Source organism: Vulpes lagopus, chromosome 18 (genome assembly GCF_018345385.1).
Source record: "Vulpes lagopus strain Blue_001 chromosome 18, ASM1834538v1, whole genome shotgun sequence".
Taxonomy (NCBI): domain Eukaryota; kingdom Metazoa; phylum Chordata; class Mammalia; order Carnivora; family Canidae; genus Vulpes; species Vulpes lagopus.
The window spans coordinates 24,375,944-24,384,412 of record NC_054841.1 but is presented as its reverse complement, the minus strand read 5'-3'; the positions used below and the strand labels follow the sequence as shown (position 1 = coordinate 24,384,412).

At 43.9% G+C, this 8,469-nt stretch overlaps 1 non-coding gene across 1 annotated transcript; it reads right to left on the bottom strand.

Moving 5' to 3' along the window:
* Positions 1–2,664: 2,664 nt before the first annotated feature.
* LOC121478473 lies at positions 2,665–2,772 on the bottom strand. The gene has a single exon (XR_005984482.1). It is a non-coding gene; the product is annotated as a U6 spliceosomal RNA (small nuclear RNA).
* Positions 2,773–8,469: the final 5,697 nt, after the last annotated feature.

Sequence of the window (8,469 nt, the reverse complement as noted above, 5' to 3'; positions counted from 1 at the left end):
TCCCCCCGCAAAAAAAAAATGTTTTCCCTAGCTTTATAGAGATATAAATGACATAGAACATTGTATAACTTTAAAGTATACAATTTGGTGATTTGACAAACATATGTATTATGAAAAGATGAATACAATAAGATTAATTAACTGTATACTTATCATTTGCCTCACATAATTATCAGTAATTCTTTTGTTGTGGTGGTAATAGTGGTGATGAGAACCTTTAAGATCTACTCTCTTAGCAATTTTCAAGTATGCAATACAGTCTTGTTAACTATAGTCACCACCTTGTACATTAGAATTTATTCGTCTTCTAACTGGAGGTTTATGCCCCCTGACCAGCATCACCCCCATTTCCCCACCTCCCAGCCCCTGGCAACCACCATTCTACTCTGTTTCTATGAGTTTGGCTTTTTGAGACTCCACATACAAGTAAGAGTGTTTGCCTTTATCTCTCTGATTTATTTCACTTATAACACCCTCAAGTCCATCAATCTTATCCCAAATGGCAGGATTTCCTTTTTTTTTTTTTAAGATTTATTTATTTTAGAAAGAGAGAGTGTGTGCAAGCAGAGGGAAGGGCAGAGGGAGAGGGAGAGAGAGAGAATCCCAAGCAGGCTCCGTGCTGGGCTTGGGCTGATGGTGGGCTCGATCTCATAATCCTGAGACCATAACCTAAGGCAAAACCAAGAGTTGGATACCTAACCTACTGAGCCACCCAGGCACCCCAGGATTTCCCTCTTTTATGGCTGAATAATATTCCATTGTGTGGAGAAAAGTGGCATATTTTTTCTTTATCCATTCATCCATCAGTGGACACTCAGGTGTTTCTACATCTTTTTTTTTTTTTTAAGATTTTATTTATTTATTCATAGAGACAGAGAGATAGAGAGAGGCAGAGGGAGAAGCAGGCTCCATGCAGGGAGCCCGATGCGGGACTCGATTCTGGGTCTCCAGGATCACACCCCAGGCTGCAGGCGGCGCCAAACCACTGTGCCACCGGGGCTGCCCCGTGTTTCTACATCTTGGCCATTTTTTGGTATCACCTTTTATGATCTAGCCTTGGATTCATACTGGCATCATGTTCATCGTACTGTTATTTGAAGTAGTCACAAAGATCCACTCAAGTTCAAGAGAAGGGGCCAGAGATTCTACCATTTGATTAGAGAGTGACAAGGTTCTAGAAGAGCATGAGGGATAGGAGATGTTGATGCAATCATTTTTGAAAAATATACTCTACCAGAAAAGGAGAGGGGAACTCTGGAGTCAGATGCCTGGGTTAGAATCCCATTTGGACTCTTTTGGCTCTGAGTCTGTTTCCTCATCTATAAAATAGGACTAATAATAGCACCTATTTCATGTGATTGTTGTGAGAATTAAATGAGACAGGTCTCAAAGGGCAGGGTACCTGGCACATGGCCAGTGTTCAGTCAATATTGCTGTTGTTAGGTTATTATGCAAAGTCATGATAGGCCATCATGACAGGTCGTCATGACAAGTGTGAGTCACCACAGCAGGCCATTGCCTGTTTGTATGTGTGTGAGGAAACCTGGAGGTATGTTCAAAGCTGTATGTGCATGAGGGTTCAGGCACACATGCCCAGAGGAGCTGATGAGTGAGTCTGTGTGTCGGTGTGAGCACTTACCTAGGTGAGACCTTAGGTGGAGGCCTGCTCGTGTGTGAGGGCACATGCAGGACTCTAACTGTGTGTGAGTATGTGAGACAGGGGAGTGCAAATGACTGAGGGTCAGTGTGTGTCCATAGCTGTGCACAAGTAGTACTGGATATGGGTAGACTGAGCCATGAGGGTCCATGAGACTGTGGGTTATGGCCAAGCGTATGTGTTAGATTATGTGTATGTATGTGCATGAGGGTGTGTGTATCTGTCCATACTTGATGCTTGGAAAAAATGAGAAAGTGTAGAAACAAAGGATGCTTTCAAACCTTCCCAGGGATGTTTGAATCAAATGAACCCTTGGGGACTGTGATCAGCTGGAAAGACAAGGCAAGCCAGGTGGAGGGATGTGGAGAAAGGCTTTTCTGAGGTTCATAATCACACTTGGGCTGAGGGCCAGAGGCCCTGTTACGGCCAAGAGCTTCCCACACACAGTCTCCTCTTCAGCTTGGATGACAGCTCCATATCTGGGCCCTCCTCCTTCTCATTCCCATCACTATTAGTAGGTAATTTGTTCATTCATTCAAATATTTTTTTTAGTCATCTACTTTATTCTTTTAATTTTAATTTTAATTCAAGTTAACACACAAAAATATGGAACACTTTGGGGTACCTGGGTGGCTCAGTCAGTTAAGTGTCTGCCTTTGGCTCAGGTCATTGTCCCAGGGTCCTGGGATCAAGCCCAGCCCTGTGTCAGGCTCCTTGCTCAGCAGGGAGTCTGCTTCCCCCTCTCCTTCTGCCCCTCCCTGCACTTCATGCTCACTATCTCGCTCTCTCACTCTCTCAAATAAATAAAATCTTAAAAAGTAGGAAGTACTTGGGATGTCTGGGTGGCTTAGTGGGTGAGCATCTGCCTTTGGCTCAGGGCATGATCCTGGTCTGGGGATAGAGCCCCACAACAAGCTCCCTGCAAGGAGCCTGCTCCTCCCTCGTCTATCTCTCTGCCTTTCTCTGTGTGTCTCTCATGAATAAATAAATAAATAAAATATTTTTTAAAAAATAGGAAGCACTTCATGAATTTGCATGTCAACCTTCCACAGGGGCCATGCTGATCTTCTCTGTATTGTTCCACATTTAGTCTATGTGCTGTCGAAGGAAAGTAGTCATTCAAATATCTATTGAATACCTCCCATGGACCAGGAACCATGCTAAAGGCTGGGGATAAAGCAATGAACAAAGCCCCTGTCCTGGGGGAGCTAATGTCCTAGTTGGAGGGGGTATTATATATGTAAACATGTGTATCGTGGACAAACGTCCCATCAGGTGATTTTGAGGGCCATGAAGAAAAATTAGAGGGATGAGGAGGGTGACTTGGGAGGTGGGAGACACTCTAGAGAGAGGTCAGGGAGGCTTGTCTGAGGAGCAGGAAACTGAGTGTTCAGGGGAAGACAAATATTTTAGGCAAAGGAAACAAGAAGCACCAAGGCCTTAGGTGAGAATGTGCCCAGCATATTCCAGGGATGACGAAAGGAGACCATTGCAGCTGCAGTGAGATGAACTAGAGGCAGAGTGGAGGAGACTGGGTCACAAAGCTGCCAGGCAATGGAGAACCATGCGCTTCAGCAGGGGCAGCTGACCCTCCTTATTCTCCTTTGCCTTCTCTACCACCCTCATGTGTTGCTTTCCTACAGCTGCTGTGCCAACTTACCATGGACCAGTAGCATAAAGCAACTGAAATTCTTCTCGCAGAGTTATGGGCACCAGAGTCCAAAATCAAAGTGTCACCAGGGTTACACTTCCTCCAAAGGCTCGAGGGGAGAATCCTTTCTTGCCTCTTCCAGCTTCTGGTAGCTCTGAGAGTTCACTGGTTTATGGACACATCCTGTCTCCATCTTCCCATGGCTTCCTGTTCTCCCTCTGTCTCTTCCCTCTTCTTTTCTCTTTGGAAGATGTTTATCATCGGATTTAGGATTTAAGACCCATTTGGAGGGGCAGCCCGTGTGGCTCAGCGGTTTAGCGCCACCTTCGGTCCAGGGCCTGATCCTGGAGACCTGGGATTGAGTCCCATGTCAGGCTCCCTGCATGGACCCTGTGTCTCTGCCTCTCTCTCTCTCTCTCATGAATAAATAAATAAAATCTTAAAAAAAAAAAAAAAAAAAAAAAAGACCCATCTGGATAAACATCTTGAGATCTTTTTTTTTAAAAAAAAAAATTAAGATTTATTCATTCATGAGAGACACACACAGAGAGAGAGAGAGAGACAGAGAGGCAGAGACACAGGCAGAGGGAGAAGCAGGCTCCATGCAGGGAGCCCAATGTGGGACTCGATCCCAGGTCTCCAAGGATCATGCCCTGGGCTGAAGGCGGCACTAAACCACTAAGCCACTGGGGCTGCCCACATCTTGAGATCCTTAACTGAATGGTACCTGCAGTTCACAGGTTCTGGAATTAGGATAGGGGTATATCTTTTGAGGGGCTGCTGTTCAACCCACAGCACTTCATTTTTCTAGGATCTAAGGCAGACCAAGTTGGGCCTCTGTGGGTTTCAGTTTCCACCTTTGTGAAAGAGAAAAATGGTACAGACTCCTAGGATTGCCAAGAGAGAAAGATGAAGTTGTAAATAAAAAGGTGTCCCACATATGTAGGTGCCCGATATTGAATTGTTATTATTAGGAGATGTCCCCATGAAATTAGTCACTTTAGCAAGTTTCTTGAGCTTCTGTTGAATGCAGAGCCTCTACTAGGCACCACAGGAGTTGAAAAGGAAGGGACAGGCCCAACATCAGATCCCCCTCTTGACACTACTCTAGTTGGCAAAGAGTCCTTGTCACCCTCACCCTTTGTTTTTTTTTTTTTTTAATACATGGCTTTCTAGGAAAAGGTTTTTTTTTTATTATTTTATTTATTTATTTATTCATGAGAGACACAGAGAGAGATAGAGGCAGAGACACAGGCAGAGGGAGAAGCAGGCCCCATGCTGGGAGCCCAACCTGGGACTGGATTCTGGGACTCCAGGATCACGCCCTGGACTGAAGATGGAGCTAAACCGCTAAGCCACCCGGGCTGCCCACCCTCACCCTTTGTGATGCTAAATTTTGTGTCAGCTTGATTGGGCCACAGCGTGTCCAAATTAAACATTATTTCTGAGTGTCTCTGTGCGTTTCCAGATGAGATTAGCATTTGAATCAGTGGATTTAGTAAAGTAGATCATCCTCCCCCATGTAGGTGGGCATCATCGAATCCATTGAGGGCCTGAATAGAACAAAAGGTGGAGGATGGTAGAATTTGTTCTCTTCCTGACTGTTTGGGCTGGGACATTGATCCTCTCCTGCCCTTGGACTGAATTACCACCACCAGCTTTCCTGGGTCTCCAGCTTAGAGGTGGCAGATTGTGAGACTTCCCTCTCTGTAATCATAGGAGCCAGTTCCTCAAAGTAAATTTCTCTCTCTTTTTTTTTTTTTAACATGGATGAATAAAAAAAAAAAAAAACATGGATGAATCTCAGATACTAAGTTGAGTGAAAGAAGCTAAGCAAAAAAAGAGTACATGCTGTATAATTCCAATTGTATGAAGTTCAAGAACAAGCAAAACTAATTTATGTTTCTAGAAATTAGGATAGTTGTTACTTTGGCAGAGGGATTGAGGAATCTTAACTGAAAAGGGACCTGAAGGAGCCATCTAGTGGTCTGGAAATAGTCCAGGAAGAGTTTACATGAGTTTAACAAAAGTAAAAATGCATGAAGCTGGACACTTAGGACAGGTACATTTTATTTACTTAACTTTATGTATGTTGTAACTCAATCCACAACATTAATAAGTCTGCCAATACCAAATGTTGACAACGATGAGGAGTACCAAGACTTCTCATGCTTTGTTAGTAGGGGAGAAGCAAATATGCATAAGCAAATATGCATAATATGCTTTCTGGGGAGCCACTTAGCAATGACTTGCAAAGTTGAAGCTGTGCATGCCCTTTGACCCACCAATTCCATTCCCAAAGCTATATCTGAGAGAATATCATATGTGTGCACAGAAGACATGTACAACACTATTCGTGGCATCATTGTTTGTAAATATGAAATATTAGAAGCAACCTGAAGGTCCATAAACAGTATAATAATGTGGTGTACTCATGTAATGTAATTATGCATACCAGATGGGTTATAGAGAAGAGGTAGAGAATCATAGGTAGTAGACCTAGAAGGGCCTGAAAGATCTCCAGCTTAGAGATGGCAGATTGATCAATCAAAGTGGCTTGATTTGAGGTTGACTTTATTTAGAGGAAGGATACTTGGTAAAATTTGTCCAGAGAGATATATATATTTTTTTATTTTTATTTTTTTTTTTATTTATGATAGTCACAGAGAGAGAGAGAGAGGCAGAGACACAGGCGGAGGGAGAAGCAGGCTCCATGCACCGGAAGCCTGATATGGGATTCGATCCCGGGTCTCCAGGATCGCGCCCTGGGCCAAAGGCAGGCGCCAAACCGCTGCGCCACCCAGGGATCCCCAGAGAGATATATTAATCTTCAGGGAGGTCTTTATGACGGCCTTGTTTCCTCTCTTGAGCCTTCAGAAAGGGTACTACTTCCCCTAGGGTCCTCACAAGCAGAGGCCTCTAATATCCTGTCAATTCCATGCATCTCAGAACCTTCTCCATTCCCTAGTGCTCCTTGCATTGTTGTTTCAGTTGAACTGTCTGAGCCTCTCTTTCCTCACTTGCAGAGTGAAGATAGCTAAAGTACTGCCAAAGAATGAACTTGGTTGCAATAATAGAAAACCAGACTAATAGGTTAGGGGACTTTGTCTTACAGGAAATCTCAACACAGGGAGCTACTTGGTTTGTTTCACTGGCTTAATGACGTCATGGCCAGTGTCTCTGTGATTCTGTTGACCTTTTCCTCATGTTGTGGCCTCATGGAATATGTTGTTCCATGGATGACATAATGTCCATGTTCCAGGTAGAAAAATAAAGAAAAGTAAAGGAATGAAGGATGAGCAACCTGAGTCTCTTCTCAGAAAGCCAACGTGTTCCCAGTTCTCAGAAGTTTTACACAGTGGGTGTTCTCTTCTGTCTCATCAGCCAGAACTATATCACAGTGCCCTCCTAAGCCAGAAGTAGGTAGGAAGGAGGATATTGATGAGGTCAGTCACTAAACAACAGTATTCACACACACATATACTTCTCCGGGGTGATATGAGGATTACAAGAGCATAGTGCCATCAGAATAGCTAAAATGTAAAAGGCTGACAATATCAAATGTTGATGAGAATGTGGAGCAACTAGAACTCTCATACATTGTCAGTAGGAAAATAAATTGGTACAATCCCTTTGGAAACTATTGGGCAGGCAACCCAGGTGGCTCAGCGGTTTAGTGCTGCCTTCAGCCCAGGGCCTGATCTGGTGACCCGGGATCGAGTCCCGCATTGGGCTCCCTGCATGGAGCCTGCTTCTCCCTCTGCCTCTTTCTCTCTCTCTGTGTCTCTCATGAATAAATAAATTAAAAAAAAAAAAACTATTTGGCAATATATATGAAAACTAAATCTATATCTCCCTTATGATTCAGCAACATCCTAGGTTTATATGTCTAAGAGGAGTACATAAATATGTCTACCAAAAGGCATGTACATGAGTGTTCATGGCAACCTTCTTTTTTTTTAAGATTTTATTTATTTATTCATGAGAAACACAGAGAGAGAGGAAGAGAAATAGGCAGAGGGAGAAGCAGGCGCCCTGTAGGGAGCCCAATGAGGGACTCAATCCCAGGACCCCAGGATCATGACCTAAGCTAAGGCAGACACTCAACCACTGAGCCACCCAGGCACCCCTCATGGCAGCCTTCTTCTGAAAACAACCTGATGCCCATCAACACCAGAACAGTTCAATTGTAGACTATTTGTTCGACAGGACCCTGCATGACAAAAAGAGATAGGGGGAGAAAGAAGAGGAGGAGAGAAAGAAACTCATACATACAACAGCATAACTTGCCCAAAGTCATGCTGCAAAGGCGGGATTCAAGCCCAGATGTGGTGACCCCAAATCCTGAACATCTTAGAGCAAATGGAATCTCCAACTGGTGGGAAGGTAAATTAGAAAAACCTCTTTGAGGGAGGTTTAGCAGTATTGTTATTAAAAATGTAATGGGGGATCCCTGGGTGGCGCAGCGGTTTGGCGCCTGCCTTTGGCCCCAGGGCGCGATCCTGGAGACCCGGGATCGAATCCCACGTCGGGCTCCCGGTGCATGGAGCCTGCTTCTCCCTCTGCCTATGTCTCTGCTTCTCTCTCTCTCACTGTGTGCCTATCATAAATAAATAAAATTTAAAAAAAAAATTTTTTTTTAATGTAATGGCCTTTGACTCAGCAAGTTCACCATCACAACCAACCCTCAGAAATGTTTCCATGTGGACAAAAAGAAGCATGTGCAAGGATGTTGACTTCAGCATTGCTTGTCATGGGGGAAAATAGGAAACAATCCAAATATTCACCAACAGGGTACTGAGGTGCACTGTTGCATTTGGAAAGGCTCTTAGAAGTGCAATGGGTAAAAGTGTACACTCTTAGTTCAAATCATGTTTCATTCACTTGGATAATATACTTACCCTCTCTAGGCCTCACTCTCTTCCTATTTATCTATCTATTTATTTATTAAAAGTAAGCTTTATGCCCATTGTGGGGCTTGAACTCACAACTTTGAGATCAAGAGTCACATATTCCACCAACTGAGTTGGTCAGGCTCCCCTCTTTTTCACCTCTAAAATGGAAAAAATGCTTGTGATCAAAGGTTGTCAGGTTGAAATGAGATATACATGTGAATAAAATGTGAAGCCCAGAGGGAGGATGGGGCCTGGTCTCTTGGAGG